At 43.2% G+C, this 24,440-nt stretch overlaps 1 long non-coding RNA gene across 6 annotated transcripts in view; it reads right to left on the bottom strand.

Moving 5' to 3' along the window:
- The window catches only part of LOC147356879 (uncharacterized), a 68,283-nt gene that overhangs the window by 20,198 nt on the left and 23,645 nt on the right, over window positions 1-24,440 (bottom strand). For 3 of the 6 annotated variants that reach the window (XR_015142812.1, XR_015142811.1, XR_015142813.1), the window contains exons 2-3: window positions 19,898-20,069; window positions 11,759-11,923 (exon numbers count right to left, since the gene is read on the bottom strand). This is a non-coding gene — a long non-coding RNA (uncharacterized LOC147356879). Of the gene's footprint in view, window positions 1-5,257; window positions 6,055-11,758; window positions 11,924-12,832; window positions 12,920-19,897; window positions 20,070-24,440 lie in introns of those variants that run through there. The other 3 variants (XR_015142815.1, XR_015142814.1, XR_015142816.1) reach the window with 3 other exon arrangements.

The following is a 24,440-nucleotide window of genomic DNA, read 5'->3' as shown; positions in this document are numbered from 1 at the left end:
TTACAGCTTGTTCGTGAAACCTCAGTAGAGTTTTACCAACTTTGGTCACAATCCTAAAAATGTATGTGACATCACTAAGACTAAGTAACACATCTGAAAGGAACTTTTCCAAATTATTATTTGCTGTTCTTGTTGTTCAGTCTTTAAGTCATAGCTGATTCTTTTGTGAACCCATAGACTGTAGCCTGCCAGGCTCCTGTCCATAGGATTTCCCATGCAGGAATACTGGAGTGGGTTGCCGTTTCCTCCTCTGGGGGATCTCTCCAGGGGCCAAACCCACGTCTCCTGTACTGAAGGTGGATTCTTTACCACTGAGCCACCTGGGAAGCCTGGTAAACACTCATGCAGTTCAGTTCAGTTCAGTTGCTCAGTCGCGTCCGACTCCTTGCGACCCCATGAATTGCAGCACACCAGGCCTCCCTGTCCATCACCAACTCCCAGAGTTCACTCAAACTCATGTCCATCGAGTTGGTGATGCCATCCAGCCATCTCATCCTCTGTTGTCCCCTTCTCCTCCTGCTCCCAATCCCTCCCAGCATCAGAGCCTTTTCCAGTGAGTCAACTCTTCTCATGAGGTGGCCAAAGTATTGGAGTTTCAGCTTTAGTATCAGTCCTTCCAAAGAACACCCAGGACTGATCTCCTTTGGAATGGACTGGTTGGATCTTCTTGCAGACCAAGGGACTCTCAAGAGTCTTCTCCAACACCACAGTTCAAATGCATCTTATAAGGAAAAAACAAATTTCCTACAATTATGGATCCCAGACACTAGTCATTTTGCATCACAAAAGGTGAACTATTTCTTAAAACCTTTTATTGGAAAATTAGTTGATTTAAAATGTTGTGTTAGTTTCAGGTATACAGCAAAGTGGATCAGTTATTCATATACATATATTCACTCTTTTCTTTCTTTTAGATTCTTTTCCTATATAGGCCAAAAGAGAGCACTGAATAGAGTTTCCTGTGCTATACAGCAGGTTCTTATTAGTTAACTAGCTTATATATAGTAGTGTATACATGTCAATCCCAATCTCCCAGTTTATCCTTCTTCCGACCCTGCCTTATCCCCCATTAACTACAAGTTTGTTACAGGCCTGGCACATAATAAGTACTATATAAGGGTAGGCAATTGGTAGTTGATTGAAGATGTGGAGTATTCACTGAGGGTGAACTTCACACAAATTAAAAAATATAATTTAAGAGGTCAGGAGATCTTAGGATGGAATGCAGAATGTGACAAAATAGCCTAACTGGTGGTGTTGGAGAAGACTCTTGAGAGTCCCTTGGACTGCAAGGAGATCCAACCAGTCCATTCTGAAGGAGATCAGTCCTGGGATTTTTTGGAAGGAATGATGCTAAAGCTGAAACTCCAGTACTCTGACCACCTCATGCGAAGAGTTGACTCATTGGAAAAGACTCTGATGCTGGGAGGGATTGGGGGCAGGAGGAGAAGGGGACGACAGAGGATGAGATGGCTAGATGGCATCACTGACTCGATGGACGTGAGTCTGGGTGAACTCCAGGAGTTGGTGATGGACAGAGAGGCCTGGCGTGCTGCGATTCACGGGGTCGCAAAGAGTCAGACATGACTGAATGACTGATCTGATCTGATTACTAATGTGTGAAACAACCTTACTGAAAGGGATGGGGGTGGGGAAGGAGTGCTGACCTAAGTCACTTTGCAAATTAGTAGAATCTGTAAGACTTAAGGCCAAAGAAACTGTGTGTAAGTACTGTACTCTAGCTGATAAAGCTGAGTCTCACAGGAGGAAGAGTTAACAATTCTGATATTGCTGCACAACTGTACTGGAATTGAACAATTAAAAGAGGGTGGATGGTGGAAGCAGGCTTCTCACTGTTGAAGTGGGAGGTTAGCAATATCAAGGAAAAGGGTCTGGAATGATACATGAAGTAATAGTTGAGAGAGGCAGACCTTTGTACTAACTGATGTTTAGCTTAATATAGATAAGGATGGTTACATATAGAAATATACATAGATATGTATATTTACACAGGTTAGTATATACATTCAGATCAGATTAGTCACTCAGTCGTGTCTGACTCTTTGCGACCCCGTGAATCGCAGCACACCAGGCCTCCCTGTCCATCACCAACTCCTGGAGTTCACCCAGACTCACGTCCATCGAGTCAGTGATGCCATCCAGCCATCTCATCCTCTGTCGTCCCCTTCTCCTCCTGCCCCCAATCCCTCCCAGCATCAGAGTCTTTTCCAATGAGTCAACTCTTCGCATGAGGTGGCCAAAGTACTGGAGTTTCAGCTTTAGCATCATTCCTTCCAAAGAAATCCCAGGGCTGATCTCCTTCAGAATGGACTGGTTGGATCTCCTTGCAGTCCAAGTGACTCTCAAGAGTCTTCTCCAACACCACAGTTCAAAAGCATCAATTTTTCAGCGCTAAGCCTTCTTCACAGTCCAACTCTTACATCCATACATGGCCACGGGAAAAACCATAGCCTTGACTAGACAAACCTTTGTTGGCAAAGTAATGTCTCTGCTTTTGAACATGCTATCTAGGTTGGTCATAACTTTCCTTCCAAGGAGTAAGCATCTTTTAATTTCATGGCTGCAGTCACCATCTGCAGTGATTTTGGAGCCCAGAAAAATAAAGTCTGACACTGTTTCCATATTTTGTCAGCTGTAAGGTCCTAGAAGCAACTAAATTTTAGTATTAATGAATGTACTTAATATTTAGATCTTGTTTTGTAATACCAATCTCCATTAGAAGGAACCAGAGTTCCTTGGAGGAATGGTTGATTTTATGACTGAGGAAGGAAATATACAAGATGATCCTGGAATATCTCCAGTGTCAGAAAGTAAAGTGTTAAAAAAAAAAAAAATAGCAACATAAGGACAGGGTATTTCAAAGGTGGCATTGGAGCCAAGTAAAACAGCCCCCAATGGTTAAAGTTGGGAATAATTTGAGCAATAGAGCAAGTAAAATAGTATTGGATTATAACCCAAAGTATGAAATAAACATCCATGTACCTATAATAATTAAATAAATGATTGAATACATAAATAAGTGAGAAGAGATAAATCTCCCATGCTGAAAATTTCAAATTAATTTATGTAAATACTCTGTCTCAAGGAGGTGGAGCATGACTCCCTACTCCTTAAATGTGGCCCAGACTTAGAGATGTCCTTTCAAAGGGGACAGATTGAAAGGAGGGAGGGAGCACGAGGAGTGATATGTGCCTTTGATAAGGTGTAATGAAAATGACAGTTTATCTCTGTGGTTTTCCTCCTGAAACCTGCACCCTCAGTCTAATCATGAGAATAACATCAGATAAATCCCAACTGAAGGGCATAGTACAAAATCCCTGGTTGGTAGCCTTCCAAAGTCACAGTGAGGTGAAGGTATTAGTCGCTCAGTCCTATCCAACCTTTGCGACCCCATGGATTGTAGCCCACCAGGTTCCTCTGTCCTTGGAATTCTCCAGGCAAGAATATTGATAGCTTTCCAAACCAGGTCTCAAGACCAAGGGAAGGAAGAAAATGCCACAGTTAAGAGGAGCCTAAAGAGACCTGACAATCAAGTGTCGTGTGGAGTCTGGATGGGGTGCTGAAACAGAAAAGGGACATTTACTTAAAAATGAAGAAAACCTGAACAATGCATTTGTTGCAGGAAGGAGGACCCCTTCCAGGGCCCGAAACTGGGCTCTTGTCTAACACTCAGAAATGACTTGTCAGAGGAGACACGTGTGCTGACAAAGCAAGAGATTTTATTGGGAAAGGGCGCCCGGGCTTAGAGCAGGAGGGTAAGGGAACCCAGGAGAACTGCTCTGCCGCGTGGCTCACAGTCTCAGGTTTTATGGTGATAGGATTAGTTTCCAGGTTGTCTTTGGCCAATCATTCTAATTCAGAGTCTTTCCTGGTGGTGCACGCCTTGTTCAGCCAAGATGGATGCCAGAGAGAAGGATTCTGGGAGGTGGTTGGACAGGTGGTGTTGCCTTTTGACCTTTCCCGAACTCTTCTGGTTGGTGGAGGCTTATTAGTTCCCTGTTCCTCACCAGGACCTCCTGTCATAGAACAACTCATGCAAATGGTAACTATGGTGCCTGGCCAGGGTGGGCGTTTTCAATCAGTGTGCTTCCCCTAACACATTGACTAGTTAAAGGTAATGTATTACTAACCCTTCATTAATGGCAGCTAATGTACCATGCAAATGGAAAAGACCAGTAATGGGGGAAACTGGTGTGAGGTGTATGGGAACTCTGTTCTATCTTCACAATTTTTCTGTAAGTCAAAATTTATTTCAAAAATTTGTTTATTTTTAATCAGACACGTCAGAGGAGGGACTGAATCATCTTTCTAGGGTAGAAAATAATTACAATATCATTGTAATAGGAAAAGGAGATTAAAGAATATTCAATCAAAACACAAGGAGAAAGTATTTTAAAGATGTGTCACACACATAGAGGTCAGAGCATTGAGTCAGGAATATCAGTTGTAAAATTACATTGTATTTCTGTGTTCTGTAAAATTTGTGAACTACCAGCTTTTCCAAATATGTAATGTGCTGTGGTTTCTCATTCTAAATGAAGTCACTTTTGTATCTTTCTTAGTATATGTTGCTTTGTACTATTTTTCTTAAATTGAACCACCAAACTGTATAAACTTCGAGTCCCACAAAACTTGAAGGAAACACTTTCTGACTCCAGGGCCATTATAGTTCCTGACATTCTTCGAGGTCAAGGTCTGGGTCTGTCTGCGGCCCCACCCATGGGTTTGGGGACTTTCCCAAACTCATTTGAAGCAGCCTCCCCGCCTTCCAGAACCTCTGCCACCTCAACTGCTGGCATCTTTAACTCACTGTCATTGAGCAGTTGTCTATTCCTGTTCCCACATTTTGCATACTGCTTGGGCACTCTTCCTTTATACCAGAGAGTCTCATTCCTTATTTTTTTAATCTTTTTTTTTTCTTTCTTCCCTCACGTTTCTTTCCTTCCTTCCTTCTTTCTTTCTTTTTTCCCTTCCCCCTCTCCTTCTCCCCTGTCTCTCCCTCCTTTCTCCCCCCTCCTCTCTCAGGCTCCGTCTTTCTTTCCACTGTATTAAGGTACATGTAAAAAGCTGTACATATTTAATATATAAAATATGTAAATGTGGGCACATGTATACATCCATCAAACAATCACCACCATCAAAATCATGGATGATGATGATGATATGATCTGTGTGTGTGTTAAGAACATAAGACTTACCTTTTAGAGAATTTTAAGGATACAATATAGTATCATTAGCTGTAAGCACTATGCTGTATGGTAAACCTTTTATTTAATCTTGCTTAAAATCCTGCAGCAATGTTAGTTCCCTTGTTCCTACGTGGCTCCCATGGGCTTCTCTCCAGGCAGACCCATCTGATCGCTCCACATGATTACGATCCCTTTACAGGTAACTGGTCATCCCATGTCATCCGTGTGCAGGTTGTGTCTCTAAACAATATCTTGCACATATTGTGTCCTGTGACATCTGGATTCTACTGTGATGTCAGAAGTCAAGTTCCCACCCTGGTGATTTTCCTCTTAGATTCTCTGATAATAAAAATCATAACTGTCTTTTCTTTGAACGTCCAAACTGACTTCCAAAGTTCTAGAATTCGTACATGGTTAGCTTTTCTCAGAGTTTTCTTCATACTTCCTTATAATTTGCTCGGTGCATTTACATTAAAAGAAGTTATTGATACCATTGACTTTATCCTACCATCCTGCTATTTGTTTCCCTTTTACTCCCTTCCATTTTTTTGTTCCTCTGTTTCTCTGATTTTTTTTTGTTTTATGTTTTTTTAACATTCTATTTTATTTCTTTTATTAACTGCTTAGTATATGTCTCAGCTTTTGCTTATTTAAAAGGTATTCATTTTATCTTCAATTTTGAAAGGTATTTTTCTTTAGGATCTGGAAACCTTGGTTGACAGACTTTAAAAGCATTGTTGCAGTGCCTCTGGCCACCACTGTTTGTGACAAGAAGTAGTCTTAATTGCTCATCATTTCCTCCTGTTTATAATTTTTATAAGATGAGAACACCAGACCAACTTACCTGAAAAAAAAAAAAATAATAATTTTTATAAATTATTTAATTGATTATAACTTTTAATTTTTAGTAGTTTTAGTTCCCATATACCCTCTTTCCCCGGCTCACAGTTTTTGCTATTATTAACATCTTGTATTAGCATAACACATTTATTAAAATTGATGAACCAATATTGATGCATTATTTTGACCAAAGTCCATAGTTAACATTAGGAGCATTAATGCTCATTAGGGGTCACTCTTTGTGTTGTACATTCTATGGGTTTTGACAGATACACAATGTCAAGTACCCACCATTATAGTATTTTATAGAGTCATTCCACTGCCTTAAAAATCCCCTGGGTTCCAAAGATTTATCCTTCTCTTCTCTCCCCAAACTCTTGGCAATTGCTAATCTTTTTAACTATCTCTATAACTTTGCCTTTTCAGAATGTTATACAGTTGGAATCACATAGTATGTAGCATTTTCAGACAAGTTTTTCTAAATTATATGCATTTACGTTTCTGCTGTGTGTTTTTATGGCTTGATACCACTGATCGTTTCTTCTGTTTTCCTTTCTCTTCTTCCTCTTTTTTTAGTTTTGGCTTGTAAGTGTGACTATGATGTATCTGGGTGTGGTTTTCTATATATTAATTTTGCCTAAGGTTTCTCAAACTTCTTAACTTTGTAAGTGATCTTTTTCTTCAAATTTGGGACTTTTACAGTGACTATTTCTTGAAATAACTTATTTCCTGCTCTGTACTTTCTCTTTTCTTCTGCAACTGCAATTACATGACTGCTGTATTACTATTTAATATTGCTCTGCAGTTTTCTAGGATAATTTATATCTATATTTATCCAAGTTGGTCCACTGTCCCTTTATTCTGCTGTCTCTAATTTCCTGTTAAGGCCTTCAGGTAAAATTTTAATCTCAATTATTTAAATTTTCAGTCCTTAAATACACATTTGGTTCTGTCTTATAGTTTTTTCTCTGCTTTTAATATGTTTTACGTTTACTCATTAAGAACATATTTTCTTCTAATTCACGGCCATGTATTAAGTAAATTCTTTAAAGTAATTGTCTGCAAAACTGAATATCTGGGCCACCCCGAGGTCAGTTTCTATTGACTTCTTTTGCTGATGAGAGATCACATTTTCCTGTTTCCTTCCATGTTTAATAATTTTGATTGCATACTAGGTATTGTTAATTATATCTTGTAGAGACTGTGGATTCTGTTATCATTCTCTGAAACATTGAGCTTTATTCTAGCAGGCATTTCCACCACTGGTTAATCACTTTGAATTTGTTTAGGTTTTAGTTTAAGCTTTATTAGGGAAGATAATGGAGTGGGATAATGGAGTGGGTAGCCTATCCCTTCTCCAGTGGATCTTCCTGTCCCAGGAATCGAACTGGAGTCTCCTGCATTGCAGGTGGATTCTTTACCAGCTGAGCTACCAGGGAAGCCCTTTATTAGGGAAAATCTATAAAAAGATCAAGATGTTTTCCAGGCTTTTATCTTGGTGGGTCTCAAACTACTAACCTTGTCTTCCATGCAGACCTACTCAAGGCTTGGTTTTAAGATTTTTTTATAGAATAGGTTTTATTGTAGGGCATTTTCTTTACATCTTATATGTATTTTTCCTAGGATTTCAGCTGGTTAAGCTGATAGTTAGGAAAGCCTAGGATGTTGGTATCCAACATCTGTCAGTAGGACTGGACTACAAGTGCCTCTGTTCTGCTTACAACCCTATAGTGGCTATTATTTAAGTCTCCGTGTGTCTCCTTCTGTGCAAGTTCAGCCCATTCCTCACCTGAGAACTCATAGGGAACCTCCAAATAGAGTTATAATCTTCTCTTCACACCTTCCTTCTCTCCTGTGTCCTGCCCCACTGATTTCAGGCCCTTGAAAAGCTTCAAGTGCTGACCTTTAGCCAAGAGACTCGTCTGTGATCTGCTTTTACTCTCTCTGTGCTGTACCGCAAGGAGAGAGCTGGGGCCAGAGTGACTTTCACCTTGTGAGTTTGTCTTTTCTCAGGGATCAGACTCTGGTACTTCCATTGTATTGATCAATGACTGAAAAAAGCCCTCATATATTTTGTCCTGTTTTATATTTTTTTACGGAAGTAAGTCTAGTTCAGTAATAGTTACTTCGTCATGACCGAGCTTGATGTCTTAATTAAGCCAGAATTTAAATCCTTGCCATCTGAATCCAGAATTAGTCATCTCAACCACTATGCTATCTTGTTTTGGTCTTAAAAAAAAAAAAAAAAAAAGGAAGAAGTTGAACCCTCTACAGAAATTGTGGGGCAAGGCAAAGTGAATGATTAAAATCTTGATCAGGGAAGCTGACCAAGGAATTTTCACTTTCAAACAGGATGAGATGGAAAAAGCTGTTTATTTGAATAACAGTAATAACACCACCTTATGGACTTTCAGTATCTTCAAAACGTTTTTCTGCCCATTATTTTATTCCCACAAGAAATCTTGTTATATTCTGATATATTAGATGCTATCACTCTTGTGAGACAAAAAACTCAGAGACCAGGAACAGTGGAGTAACCTGACTGAGATCACACAGCTAGTTAATGAGGTGGTAGGGCCAAGATCTTGGTCTCCAAATCCAAACATTTACTATTCGGACTCCCCACTCTCCCCCAAAATTAAGGGCATTCTCACAGAAAAGAAGGAGTCTAGGAAGTGGTTGTAGCCTTACGTCAAGAGAGAATACTTTGGTCCAAGCTATGGCTAATTGATAAGGAAACTGGCTGTAATGCAGGAGACTCGAGTTTGATCCTTGGGTTGAGAAAATCCCCTGGAAAAGGAAACGTCAACCCACTCCAGTATTCTTGCCTGGAAAATCCTATGGACAGAGGAGCCTGGCAGGCCACAGTCCATGGGGCTGCAAAAGGGTCAGACTTGGCTTAATGAATAAATGATAATAGCAACATGCAGTTAAAACTTAGAAGACAGCAAAGTCATCTTTCTAAGCTTTCTAAACAGCCCTGACTTCATTCTCTGCTCTCTCTTATCAAGGAGAATACTGTTCTATGTAGAGTAAGAACCGTGTAATAAATAACTGCAAGTCCCTTTGCAAATATCTAATACTAGAGAAGTAATTATTAGTTTATCTCTTCATCCTGAGTGTAGATTTATAGCCTATGAGACCTGGGAATAATTTACATAGCACATATATTTGCAGGTATATTATGCCTACTTGTCTCACCTTCTGGAGAAGAGAATTTATATAGTAAGTTTGGGGTGGGATTAATTAAGGTTGAGTTTTTTAAAAAATATCTTCTCAACAGCAGCCTTACTGGAAATGCTCACTAACTTTTATCAGTTGAGGTTCATACTGGCTCAGTCAATATTTTATCAATCGTATTTAAGAGTGGTATTTTTACTGTCAAGAGTTTGTCCAGTTTCTGGTTTGTTATTTGGTTGGAGATAACAGGAATTAGAATATCTGCATTGATTAGCTTTAAAAGCTCAAAAATTGGGGCTGATTAGTGGTCCCTGCTCTCAGGTGGCTCAGTGATAAAGAATCCAACCTGCCAACACAGGAGACAAAAGATGTGGGTTTGATCTCTGGGTCGGGAAGATGCCCTGGAGAAGGAAATTGCAACCCATGGCAGTATTCTTGCCTGGAGAATCCCATGGACAGAGGACCCTGGAGGGATGCAGTCCATGGAGTCACAAAGAGTCAGACATGACTGAATGACTAAGCACAGACACACGTGTACTGCTTAGGAAGGTGGTGGTGGAGGACCTGCAATAGATTCAGACTCCCAGGCAATAAGGATGATGAAAAAGAGCTGACGGTTAACCAAACAGAGTTATCATGGTGTTTTCAAACTTTTATTTTCCCAGCTGGTGGGAAATAAGGACTCAGACTCAAAAATCCAGGGAAGAAAAAAATGAGCTGCAGACAATTTTCTCATATGGAAGATAAGCTATAGGGCCCCAAATAGAAATTCTGCCTGCTATTGGGTGGGAATTTTATCTAGCAGAGAGAATTTCAAAATGCAATACCTTTATTTTAGAGCTGCAGAAACAGAGTCCCAGAAAATTAAGTCCCCTTATCAGACTTAAGTCCCCTGATCACAGTCACATTGTGCAGTCATTAGGAAAACCCCACATTCACTTGGCTCATCAAGAATCACCCCGAAACAGCTCTGAGACAGTGTCTGGATGATAGGTGAGCCTTGCTAGATCTGAGGGGAGGAGAGGGACAGGTGAGCCTGGTGTATGTGGGGGAAGAAAAAGCCTGGCATGCTTTCCAGCACATGAAGCTCTTCTCTATATTTTAGCCCATTTCTTCCTTGCTTCACACCTGTGAAGAAGTTAATATAATAATCTTGATATTAGAGCTGAAATCAAAGCCCAGCAGGTATACAGAGCCAGGCTGTCGGCCATCTAAAGCCTTGGCAGAAATGGAATTTCAACCTGAAATTTTTTTTCGTACCACATCCACAGCACTTCTAAGGTTTGGAACCCAGTCAGTTTTCCTTTATTAAAATCTGCAGAGCCTGGAGCCTAGGATCCCAGCCGGCCTGAGGACAATGAAGGGCTGCTTTTAAGCAGGGTTCCATGAGCTTAATGCTACCACTGCCTTTTCCCTTGTTCATCTTTAGCAAAGCCTATGTAAATGCAAGTGTTATTTGGGTTAAGAGGATGTCCAGGATTCCTGAGCAACTTCAGCAAAATCTGGAGAGAAGACGAAGTAAACCAGTCACACAGTGACAGCAGTCACAAAGCATGCTCCCTGCCTCAAATGTGGCTTTCCTCCCTGTTCCTTTCTTGCTTTTCTTGGTAAGCTTGTCTTTCTCCCCACCAGGAACCAGGCCCCTCTAGAAGCACAGAGAGTGTCTTCTGATCTTAAATACCTGCCATTCTGCTGGATAGCCATAGCAGGTAGCATATTGCAGCCATGTTAGCAGTGCGTGGGCGCAGGCTAAGTTGCATCAGTCCTGTCCGACTCTTGGCAACTCTTTGAGTAAGTAAAACATCTGAAAGAAACTTTTCTAAACTATTATTTGATGTTCTTGCTGTTCAGTCTTTAAGTCATGTCTGATGCTTTTGTGACCCTATAGACTGTAGCCCACCAGGCTCCTCTGTCCATAAAATTCTCCAGGCAAGAATGCTGGAGTGGGTTTCCATTTCCTCCTCTAGGGGATCTTCCAGACCAAGGGATCAAATCCATGTCTTCTGTATCTCCTGCATTGCAGGATTCTCTATTGCTGAGCCACCGGGGAAGCCGCCATGTTAACAGAGACTTATTAAATAAAAATGAATCTGCGTACATAATTCTACCACAACCCATTGAAAAGTTCATAATCCTTGTTTTTTTTTTTTTTCTTTTCCTTCTAAGGAGCTTTTCTAAGCCTTTTTTGGTGTTTTAAAGATAGAAATGGGTCTTGTAATTTTAAAATGTAGACTCATAATTAAAGAGGCATAACTTAGGACAATGTGGGGTTTTCCCTACCACATAGAAACAGATAGCTAATTTGATTAGTTCAAAGAGAAAATATTCAAATGTTTTGGTAGGTGTTTTCCACAAAGATGAATGTGTTCTGAATGGTTAGTAGTCTTTTGTATAAGGTCGTCACAACTGGATGGAGAGTAGAAAAAGATTCTGATATTTGATTCAATTGCACAGGTTGATGTTTTGGAATCAAAGGCTGCATCTTTATGTGGCAAAGTTAGTGGTTGAAAAGTAAACATTTCCACTACCTGGTTATGTGGTTGACACCTTTGCTTCCGAAAGCATGATCTCCAGCATCAGCCTCAGCATCACTTGGAAGCTTGCTAGAAGTGCAGCATGTCAGCTGCATCCTGGAACTGCTGGATCAGAATCTGCATTTTATCAAGATCGCCAGGTAAGCTGAATGTACATTCCTGTGTGAGACACAGAGAAGTTATTTCTAGCTGCTTGTATTTGGGACTATGGAGGTGCCTGATTTCACCCCCACAACTTGAAGCAGGTAAAGAGTTGGGGGAATTTCTCACCATGAGAGAAGACCAGAATAGCCAGGAGCTTTGGAGCCCTGAAAGGACCCATGGGAAGAGGAAGTTACAATTGCTTTTAATAACAATCTATTGAGATATAGTTTGCACGCCGTGCGATTCACCCTTTTAAAGTATCCAATTCAATAAATTTTGTATATTCAAATCACCACCACGACCAATTTTAAGACACTTTCATCATTCTTAAAAGAAGTCCATACCAACTAGAGGACACCTGCCAATGGCCCTTCCAGTCCCCAGTCCTAGAACAAACACTGATCTACTTCTCCTCTTTATGAATTTGCCTACTCTGAACTTTCATATAAGGGCATCACACAATATGTGGCCTTTTGTGACGGGTTTCTTGCACTTGGTATAATTTTTTCAGGGTTTATCCATTTTGAGCATGAATTGAAGTATTTCATACCTTTTGATGGCCAAATAATATTTGACCCTATGGATGTATCTCATATCTATTCATCTGTTGGTGGACATTTGGGTTGTTTTCTGATTTTGGTTTTAAAGATGCTGCCGTTGTGCTGTTCAGTTGTTCAGTCATGTCTGACCGAACTCTTTGTGACCCCATGGGCTGAAGCCCACCAGTCTCCTCTGTTTGTGGAATTTTCCAGGCAACAATACTGGATCGGGTTGCTATTTCCTACTATGAACACTCATTTACAGGTTTTCCTGTGAACATATACTTTCACTTAGAGCCATTTTTGACCCCTAAATTAAGTGACTGATGTAGCTTCCAATAAGAAAGGCAAGTAGGCAGGGCTCCTTGGAAGAACATCAACTTACTGAGGAATAAATCCTGGTGCCTGATCCAGTTCTGTCATTCACTATATGTGCACCTTTAGCAAACCATGTAACATCTGAGAAACGCCTCTGCAAAATGATAAAATACCACATCAACTCTAGGGACTTTTTGTGAGCGCCACATGAAATGATGAACACAACCCATATTTAAATGCAAAATAATCACAAACATAAAACGGTCTCAACAGTCTGACAGTCCTTATATCATTCTCAACACGCATTTGGCAATCCTTGACATTGTCAGGCTTCTCTGGTAGCTCAGTTGGTAAAGAATCCACCTGCAATGCAGAGCTCTCAGTTCGATTCCTGGGTCGGGAAGATCCACTGAAGAATGGACAGGCTACCCACTCCAGTCTCCTTGGACTTCCGTGGTGGCTCAGCTGGTAAAGATGCAATGTGGGTGACCTGGGTTCGATTCCTGGGTTGGGAAGATCCCCTGCAGAAGGGAAAGGCTACTGACTCCAGTATTCTGGCCTGGAGAATTCCATGCAATGTATAGTCCATGGGGTTGCAAAGAGTCGACACGACTGAGCTACTTTCACTTTCACTGATATTGTCAGGAGCTGGTGAGCTAAAGACCTCTTTTTTCTGAGCCTGGAAAGGAGGACCACATTGCAGACCTCCCTGTCTGGTGCCTAAAAAGATTACTTGTTCAGCAGACATGCTAGTACACTGTGACTCTCTGAAGATGTGCTTAAGCATTCAAGTCAACAGGCAACCTCATGTAGGGCAAAGAAGCATCTTATTCACAATGGCTTGCTACAGAAAAAAACAATAGACTTTAAAAACTAATTAGTTAGTGACTTTTCAATGTTTATAATGTGCTCACGTGCTTCTGGAGGGTGGTAGAATGGAAGCAAACAGAGAAGTACAAGAGAAGATCTTGAAACATTACATTGTTTTCAGGGAAACCAGTGGGGCCTCCTCACCTTTCTTATCAATAATCAGAAACATATTGTATTTCTGGTAAGGAATACACCCTAGAATTGGCATACAGGGGCCTTTTTGGAAAGTGTGGTTCAGGAAGACCACAATTCTCTAAAGAAGAAGAAGAAACAACAGAGAAAGAGAAGGGAAAATCAAGCAGTTACGGCTTCTGCTGCCATTAAGGAAACAGCAGAGCCCACATATAGTCCAGGAGCGTTTCAAGCTGAGTATGAGCCCTGTGGGCTCCCCCATGCCCTGTTTGACCCCCAGAAGCAGAGAGGAGTGCACAGCCTGAAACTCTAACTTCATAAAAGGGTGGAGAGCACTGGGTGTGTGGGCAGAAGGGGATTTATCTGCTTCCGGCGCCAGACCCTTTTGCTAAATCAAAATGCTGTGGTTTTACTGGTTATACTTGTTAATACAATCCCTGCCCTTTCAGGATATGTGTGTGGTAACAGCACCATCTGGGTTAGTGAAATAGATACTCTCAGGTACAACAGACTAAACACAGCAGGATGTTCATAAAACTCTTGATCCAGGAGCCCTTTGGGCCACCAAGGGGAGGCACAGAGGTTATATAAGCAAATTACTAAGTCAGGTTGAAACCAGACCTACAGACATTTTTATAATTTAAAAAAATTTGCCCACACCACAAGAGGCTGACTCTCAGACTCCTCCCCGAGACGTGCTAGACCACCCTGAGGTGCCAGCAGCGCCTTAAGCAAACACGGGCCCTTCTTGCTGCCTGGCCACCACCTCTAGGAAACCCACCCCTCTCCTAGCCCTGGGTATCAGGGCAACTTGGCAGGACAAAATCATCTTTCTAGAACATTCTATTGCTACATTGTTGTATTAACTTCTACAAGGGGAAAACCATTTCATTGGAAGACTTCATATCTCCTTCCCAGGGTGATAACGTGGACAGAGAAACTATGAACAAAGGAGCCATGAAGCTTACATTCAAACCCCAGCTCTAGAAACTGGTGAGTGGTGGGATCCTGGGGAAATGATTTTGCCTCCAGGAGACTGTGTCTCTTCATCTGTTCATGTTGCTAGGAGAGCCTGCCCCACAGAAGTGTTCTGCAAGGCACACAAGCTTGACATCTGGATGGAGTAGGCATTCCAAGAAGGCTAGGAAGGACTGATGTTGAAGCTGAAACTCCAATACTTTGGCCACCTGATGCGAAGAGCTGACTCATTGGAAAAGACCCTGATGCTGGGAAAGATTGAAGGCGGGAGAAGGGGATGACAGCAGATGAGATGGTTGGATGGCATCTGAGTGACTGAACTGAACTGAGATGTTTCCCATCACCCCAGTACATGATTTCCCCTACAACCAAGAAGCCAGGGAGCCTAAGATTACCACATGGAGAGGAAGCACCAGAGAATTATCACTCTCCATCCCCCATGCAGGAGTGGGGAGGGGGGCAGTCCAACCCGACAGCACTCACCTCTTCTGTTTACTTACAAACCTTACTTTCACAAAGAAGGCAGACATTGCTTGCTTGGCAAGGTTCCCTTGAAATGGATGCACTCCTACAAACATGTCTGCCTTCACTGAACACTAAGCAGAGTACTTGCTGCGCTGATGACCTGGTTCATTCATCATCTAAGGCTGGAAAAGACCTTGGCTCATAAGACACCTACCAGTTGCTCAGTCATGTCTGACTGTTTGCAATTCTTTGGACTGTAGCCTGAAAGACTCTCTGTCCATGGGATTTTCCAGGCAAGAATACTGCAGTGGGTTACCATTTCCTCCTCCAGGGGATCTTCCTGACCCAGGGATTGAAACTGAATCTCCTGCATCTCCTGAATTTCAGGTAAATTCTTTACCACCGAGGGAAGGCCTCAAGACACCTAAGGCCCAGTGAATTTCCCACTCTGCCTTTGTGACTGCTGGAAAGGTCAAGTGCAGATGATAGGCAAGTAAGTTGATCGTATGGGATCATCAACTTAGGAAACTTAAAGGAAACCTACTAGAGAGATTTGTCGTGTTCAAAACCAGGAGCAGAGTGAGCTTGTATCTAGGATTCATACCAAGAGGATGCTGATGTACATCTTTAAAAGAAAATTATAAAAATGTGTACCAGCAGGGTTGGGAGTCCCATGGCTTGTTGCAGGTGTTGGGGTCATTCCTCATTGTTTGGGGGTCCCAGATTCATCCTTTTACCCAGGAATCTGTGGTATACAGCATTTCATCTGTGGGGTTGCTCTGCTGATGCCATGTTCAGGGGTGCATGGACCAAGGTCAGAGCATTAACCTCAGCCAGGTGAGTTTGGTCACAGCTTCTTGTCTCTGGTTTCCTCTGTTTTCTCATATCTTTAGTGATGTCAGTGATGGCAACTCCCCTTGAGCTTTGACTTGTGCTTTGAGTACCTTGACTATTCCATTGGAAGTACTTATGCTGAAGCTGAAGCTCCAGTACTGTGGTCACCCAATGTGAAGAGCTGACTCACTAGAAAAGACCCTGATGCTGGGAAAGATTGAGGGGAAGAGGAGAAGGGGGTATCAGAGGATGAGATGGTTGGATGGCATCACCGACTCAATGGACATGACTTTGAGCAAACTCTGAGAGATGATGAAGGACAGGGAAGCCTGGCATGCTTCAGCCCAAGGGATAGCAAAGATTCAGACATGACTGAGTGACTGAAAAACCACAGCTTAGGACCAAAGGAGGTAATGTTGAAAGGACTTTGGAAAGTTGAGATTTGGGTAGAAATGCTGTTGTTGTTCATTTGCTAAGTCATGTCTGACTGACTCTTTGCAACCCCATGGACTGTAGCACACCAGGCCTTCCTGTCCATCACCAACTCTCAGAGCTTGCTCAAACTCATGTTCATTGAGTTGGTGATGCCATCCAACCATGTCATCCTCTGTCATCCCCTTCTCCTCCTGCCTTCAATCTTTCCCAGAATCAGGATTTTTTCCCAATAAGTCAGCTTTTCACATCAGGTGGCCAAAGTTGGGACTTTCAACTTCAGCATCAGTCCTTCCAATAAATATTCATGATTGATTTACTTTAGGATTGACTGGTTTGATCTTCTTGCAGTCCAAGGGACTCTCAGGAGTCTTCTCCAACACGATGGTTCAAAGGCATCAGTTCTTTGGTACTCAGCCTTCTTTGTGATCCAACTCCCACATCCATACATGACTACTGGAAAAACCATAGCTTTGACTAGACAGACCTTTGTCAGTAAAGTAATGTCTCTGCTTTTTAATATGCTAAGTTGGTCATAGCTTTTCTTCCAAGGAGCAAGCATCTTCTAATTTTATGATTTCAGTCACCATCTGCAATGCTTTGGGAGCCCAAGAAAATAAAGTCTGTCACTGTTTCCATTGTTTCCCCATATATTTGCCATGAAGTGATGTGATGTTGAGTTTTAAGCCAGCTTTTTCACTCTCCTCTTTCAACTTAATCAAGAGGCTCTTTAGTTCCTCTTGGCTTTCTGCCATTAGGGTGGTGTCATCTGCATGGTTAGAAATGTAAGGGGGACTATTTTGTGACTAATCGCATGTGCTGAGGGGGAGAAGCACATAAAAAGGTCCATTGGGTTGCTGGGTCCATGTTTGCTTTCAAACCTTCTGAGCTCTCTCTCTCTCACAGGGTCTGTTCACACAGTTGAAAACCAAAGCTAGTCACAGGAAATCCTGTCCTTCCTCGGGTCACAAGGCATAGCTCAGTGCCCAGCCACTGGACAGATAGCACCAGTATCTCTGCCACCTCCCAGCCTCTGTGTTCACCATTCTCCCGGCACAGTTGTCCATTCTGCTTCCAAGACCCATCCTGACTTGAGGAGGGAGGCTCTTGGGCAGTTTCCGCCTCCCCCAGGGGGCTCTGCCTCCAGTCCTCCTAGACAAGCCAGGTCCAGAGATGAACGAAGGACTCTGTCTGGTTCACATATCCCCTCACAGGTAGCCTAACCTGGGTCCAGCCAGTCCTGCGACCTGAGTTAGCCCCTCGTTTACAGCCTCCCTATGGAAATGTGTCTGCTCTGCATGGAGTCATACTAAGCATTCCAGTCTGAACTGGCTGGCCTGAGGCTTGGGCTCTGGTCCCCAAGTTCCTGTTCTGATATCTGTCTGCTCCTCTCTGTCCTTCCCCCTCCACACCCGTTTTCAAGTCCAGTTTAGTTGACTTTCCAAATAGCACTTCCCCCAACTGGGGTAGCCAGCTTCCAAGATGGTCCCCATGGATGCTCCCTCCCTCCCTGCCCTTCACACCCTCATGAGTTTTCCCCCTGTGAGTCAGGAATGACCACAGACTAAAGCTGAAGTAAGAGTGGGTGTGACTTCTGAGACTCTTGTCGTTTATTCTTAGATCTAGCACTAAGCTGGGAAGCTAACTGCTTTGCCCAGAATGCACTCAAGAGTACCCTTTGCAAGGGGCCACATGGAGGGAAACCAGAGCTTTCCACCAAGAGCCAGCACCAGTTTGTGGCCAGTGAGCAGAGTATCTTGGAAGCAGGGCTCAGAGGTCTGGACAAGCATTTATATGACAGCTTTGGTAATGACCTTGCCCTCATGACAGACCTTTAGCCAGAACTACCAGCCAAGCTGCTCTTGAATCTCCTGATCAACAGGAACCATGAAAGAGAATAGGTGATAATTTTGTTTTAAACCTAAGTCTGGGGGTTACTTGCTACTCAGCAGTCAAAAACAAATACACCAGCTCGTCTAATTTCCCTGAAGCGGTGCCCCATCCACCCACTGAACCCCCGTCACTTCACGAAAGATCCACACCCCACCCCTCTCCCCCTCCCTGTCATGTGCTGGTGATCAATTCATTGCAAATTCTACCCATCTCTGTCACTTTGTCTTGCTGTGAGTAAACGAGCCAGGCTTTTTGTGTGAGTTCTGAAAAAGACTATAACTAGGCAGGCTCCCCACTGCCGAATCCAAACCGGCCCAAAGATGATACTCATGAGGGTGGAATTTCCAAGACTCATGCAATCCGATAGCCTGAGTTTGTTCTAAACTTTAGCCACTTTGCAGATTCACTCTCTAGGTAGAAAGACTAATGCTGTTTCCAGATGTTCCTGTGTCCATTTTACAGATGAGGGAACAGAGTCTGGCATGGGAGCTCCTGCTGGCCTTGGTTTATAGGAGGGCTCAGACTTTTGGCTGATGGCCTGTGATGGGGTCTCAGTCCTGCCCATGGGTCATCCTTTCCATTTCAAGGGCCTCAGCCTAGGACTGAGCCACCCATGGCCTTTCTGCTTCGATACTCTTGACCCACTTCCTTCTGGGGAAACAGTGGATGAAACTGGGTGATGTCATCTAACCGCTGCCCAGCTGCAGACTGCTCGTCATCCATCATCATGGTTGCTGAGTCTCAGAGGGGTGGTCACCTGATACAGGCGGGAGCCCCTGGGACAGAGGAGGAGCTGGGGGTATAGATCAGTGAGGCAGAGGCCTCAAAACCAGAGCCAAGTACTGACTGGAGCAGAGTGTGAGCCCCAACACAGGCCCCGCCGTCAGCTGTCACATGGCAATAGATAAATATGATAAATGGTCTCCTCAGCCGTCTTGTGAAAGGGCTTCAGCAATGCACTATCATCCTGTTTCCTCGCTGGTGTTCTCATAGATACAGTTGAGAATGTCAACCTGAAATTGAAGCTCCAAACCCCTAAAGATGCAGAGAAATAGATTTTGTCTCAAGACATTTTCTCATTCGGGTTCCTTTTCTTCCCTCTGCCTTGAGATGATTCTCATCTCTAGTTAAAGAAATGCAGAGCAAGAGGTGAGTCAAAGCAGTGAAAGATCTGGATTCAGATATATGTTGTAAAAAGAGGGCAAGTCACAGACAAGGATGAAGGTGGCCGTTTTCAGCGGACATGAGTGAGCCATAGAGAGACAGGAGGGGTGCAGACGTGCGTGTGCGTGTGTGTGTGTGTGTGGCCTGCCTGCCCTCACCTCTGTCTCTAACCTCTTCTCCAGAACCAGTTTACCTCTCTCCACTGGATTTACAGGAGAACCGTGAGGTGTGTGTCAAGCGCACCTGTAACTGTAAGACCTCAAGAAGAATATATGGCCATCACTTTAGAGTTCAAAGTCAGAAGTTCCTGTAGGCACATCTAGGCCCCAAAAATGGTGTTGGGCCTAAAGACTGTCTTGCTCACCAGATAAGAGTTTTGGGGATACTTTCTTTCTCAAGGTTGCTATTACTTCAGGTTTGCAGCAAGGTCCAGGGGTCAAGCATGCCTTGGCCATATCAGTCACTGTTGAGTCATTGGCTTTTTTGAAGGAACTCCATTGTGTCCACAACGGCGGGCATCTGTGCTCTCTGGCCACCTGAGAACATAAGAAAAAATAATGATAAGAATAGCAGCAACCCTTAAATAGCATCACTGTGCAGGCACTAAGTGTTTTACAAATATTCCCTCCTTTAATGCTCACAACAAATCTATAATGGAGGAATTTCTGGTAGCCTCACTTACAGACATGGCACTAAGGCTTAGATTTAAGCAGCTGACTTAACTTTACATGGCTGGTGTGTGGCAAGTCTGTGTCCTCCACTATCACACTGGCTTTCCAGCAGCATCAGCTCTTTAGTAATGTGAAGCCCTCTTCCAGGAAAGTTTTGAGATGGGACATAGGCCTTTCCTTTCTCCCACTGCTCCCCTACACAAGACCTGAACTCATAATTGTCCCCATAAAAAAAGAAGGAGCTGAGTCAGGTGCCCCAAAGCTACTGAGGGCCTCATGTACCCATCCTGCTGCTAATAGGTTTTTTTTCCAGCACTGATTTTCCCTTCCCTCATCCTTTTTGGCTCTGACACCATGAAAGTCACTTAGCTTGCCTTCCAGCCCCACTGTGGGTACATGACCTAGAAACCCAGGATATGCACATGAAAATTCAAACTTTACTGAAAAGTAGCCTGGGGAAGAGCCATGGGAAGGCTCTGAGCTAGAAAGTGGGCGTGGGCATGGCTCCCAACTCTGCCACTTTGGAGTTTCATGTTCTGGATCAGATTATAGAAATATACTTGAGTTTAGACTCTTCATCTGTAAAATCGGAATTAACAAATGCTTGTCTGTAGAGTTGTGGGGACATAATCAGACCACATGTGTGGAGCCCCTGGTATGGCACCATCTTCATTGTGGGGGCAACTATGAGGTCATCAATGAAGAGGATTCTTGTTCTATGGGCAAGTGTTAGTCACTCAGTCAAGTCTGACTCTTTGTGACCCCATAGACTGTAACCTACCAGGCTCCTCTGTCCATAGAATTCTCCAGGCAAGAATACTGGAGTGGGTAGCCATTCCTTTCTCCAAGGGATCTTCCTGACCCAAGGATCAAACCCAGGTCTCCTGCATTGCAGGCAGATTCTTTTCCACTTGAACTTCCAGGGAAGCCAGCATGCATTTTTCCCCCCTATTTCATTTTCAGAAACAGGGATTTGTGAAAATCTTCTTGTTGTGCACCACCGTTGACTCGTCACCCGCCCATTCTATGCTGAGGCGCTGAGAGGTCAAGGCTGATGGACTTAAGGGGTTATGTCTGAGTTGATAACAGAGTGGAAACATTTTGGCAGCAGACAAAATATGGAATGCTATTTTCCCCCATCTTGTGCTGGAGTGCATGTTTTTAACAACCCTCCAGACCTCTAAACAGAGCTATTGACCCCTTATAGTCAATTGCCTGGGGGCATTGGGGCAGAGAGGTCCAGCTGGTGATCGCCACACTCTGCTTCTGCAGATCTCATGTCTCGACACAGCTGGTGTGGGGGGTTTTTACATTAAGCTCAAAGGATGCTTCTGTGCTTTTCATAGCCCACATCCTGCTTCACCCTAATTGGATCTCTAGCAATGTTTTCTGCAGGCAGAAGCGTTCTATAAAATGTGATGGATGGATGGATGGATGGATGATGAATTACTCCATCTAGGAGGAAGAATGGACTCACAATAGATAGATGCCAGGCCTTTCTATTTCCAGGTGGCTGACTTTATTGTATTGATGGTGGGCTGGACCACAGCCACCATCCAGACTTACCTGTATCTTCTGTGCAAAGCTCCTCTTAGAGGAGAAAGGTGAAGAGCATTCGGTAGATATTGAGTCTAGGTAGCTTACTTTCTGGGTTCCTGTATTAGCCAGGGTCCAATCAAGAAAACAGAATCCACTGTAAAATTCTTTTTTTTTTTTTTAAAGAGGGAATTTGAGAAACTGGTGACACAGATTTGACAGAGGAGAGGCAGAGGGAAGAGTGTGAGAGGGAAGTGGTTTGATTCAGCACCAAAAACTCAAAATTGCACAGGACTGCCTGTGAAATCCTGTTTGGGTCACATAGAAAGGCCTGGAAAGTGATGAGCTTGACCTCCGTTATTCAAAGTGACTAAGGAAAGTTGGGCTGGCTTTCCCTTGGACAGTGATGATCTGAGCTGAATAAAGGCTTCCTTGTGATTGTGAGGGGCTGGCAGTGATCATGAACCAGGAGTGCAGCCACATCATTGAAGTGCAGGAACAAAGACCCAGGGTGGAGCCACTGCACCCTAATCATCCCTCATGCTCCCCACAACTCCCCATAGTTAGTATTGGCCAGGTATTCTAAAAGCCAGATATACATGGATCATCCAAATGAAACCATATGTAGACTTTGGCAGCTCTCAACCATGATGATAAGGGTTGAGGTGCAAAACCCATTCAGACTTTACAACTGGTATCCTAGAAGCCAAATCTTCAAGCAGAAACAAGAAGAGCTATTTGGATTAAAGTGGTCAGGAGAGGTAGAAATATTTAAGAGAAAAAAATTGGAAAATAATAAAAAGAATGGGGCCAGCTGTTTCCTGGGGAAACCATTTTCCTCAAATGTGTCACCTTCCTAACTCAAAGCATCACAGTGTAATAAAGAGCATCTCCTGAGAGTGGTGGTGATGGGAATCACCGAGATCTCAGTGTCCAGATACACTGACATGTACTCCATGAAGCCAGGTTTGTCATCTGAGAGCTTGAGGGGATGATAGAAAGAGGCAGGTGAGACCTGTGGTCAATACAAATAATCTTTGGTCTCCAGCCATTAACCAGGATGGTTACTGAGACTATTTTGAAGACCTAGGAATATAACTGATCTGACCAAGTCTGAATAGTTCTAAAATCCATTCTTTTAAATATTTATTTATCTGGCTGTGTCAGGTCTAGCTGTGGCTCACAGAATCTTCATTGTATCGGGGGAAACTTTCGTTCAGCATGGGTCTCAGTAGTGATGCATGGGTTTAGTTGTTCATGTGGGATCTTATTTCCCCGATCAGGTATCAAACCTGAGTCCCCTGCCTTGCAAGGTGGATTCTTAACCACTGGACAACCAGAGAAACTCTTAACAGTCTATTTTTTAGAGAAAAGTGGCCAAAATAAAAGTCCAGCCTTTAGGAAAGGACCCACAGCCCAATGCCAAGTGGCAGGGGGAAATGTTATTCTATAAACATCACGTCTTAAAGTTCCAGCTCATGGAACACTAATCCTGGAAACGCCTTCATCCTTAAGAAGAGCCTAGTTTGGGAAAGGCTCTCTAATGCATTCTCTTGCCTTCTTGCAGAATTACAGTGCTCATCAGCATATCATAGTTCTGAGCTGGCCTAGAGTAAAGCATTCTCAGCTTCTTCCTTCCACCTAGGGTTTCCCAGACTTCTTTTACAGTGGAAATTACTTTCCCATTACCTGCCATCCCATCTCAAATGGGAAGTGGGGAAAATCTCTTATTGGGGAATTGAAATGTTATTTTCAGAACCTCAGTCCTTTGAAAAGGATCAGTCTTGGATGATGGTCCTCACGTGTGCCTTTCTGCAAGATGACCATTTTGATCAGTTACAGATCCACCTACATAAGTTGTCCAGGTAAAAGCAGAGAACTACTAAAGAAACTGGTGTGCGCATGACACTCAGGTCCACACAGAGCTCCCATTGTGACTATTAAGGCCCCACATCAAGATAAATAAATGTCACACTGGGATTATTTCCTCTGTTCTGCTGAATAGTCTTGAAGATAAGGAAACATTCTTCCCAACATAATGAGCCATCAAAATACACTTATATGAAATCCCAGGTACATCCAAGTGATCTGTGCTGCTGACAGTGGGCTTTCTTCTCTCCCATTTCTTTCATTATGTCCCCAACAAAGGAGCTATGCTATTACTCTTGCCCTGGCAAGAGATAGCGTTTCAGCCCTTGGAGATCTGACAATCGCATTTAATTACTTCCAGCACAAGCACCCACTTTATTAGCACAGTCAGGATCAGCAGGGGCTTCCTGTAGGTCTCAGGAGTGGGGGTTAGTTGAGACGTAGGTATAAGGCTCTGTGTTCATACAGAGAGGACAGCGTGCTTGTGTGTTGCTCTGTCGTGTCCGACTCTGTGACCCCATGGACTGTGGTCCACCAGGCTCTTCTGTTCATGGGGTTTTTCAGGCAAGTATACTGGAGTGAGTTGCCATTTCCTTCTCCAGGGGATCTTTCTGACCCAGGGATCGAACCCATGTCTCCTGCATTGGCAAACATAGTCTTTACCACTGAGCCACCTGGGAAGCCCTATTTTCTTTCCTATACAAGGTCTAGAAATCAGAACCCAGTCCACACACGTGCCCGCAAAAGTTGACAAATCAACAAACAAACAGCAAAGTGCAAACTGTGGTGAAATGGGCTTTCTGTGCATTGTTTAACACGTTGAGAAAATTA

Source organism: Bos grunniens, chromosome 16 (assembly GCF_055505025.1).
Source record: "Bos grunniens cultivar Pamir isolate PY7600 chromosome 16, Bosgru_T2T1.0, whole genome shotgun sequence".
In the NCBI taxonomy this organism is placed as follows: domain Eukaryota; kingdom Metazoa; phylum Chordata; class Mammalia; order Artiodactyla; family Bovidae; genus Bos; species Bos grunniens.
Note: the sequence above shows the minus strand (reverse complement) of the source record. Positions and strands in the feature narration are given on the sequence as shown.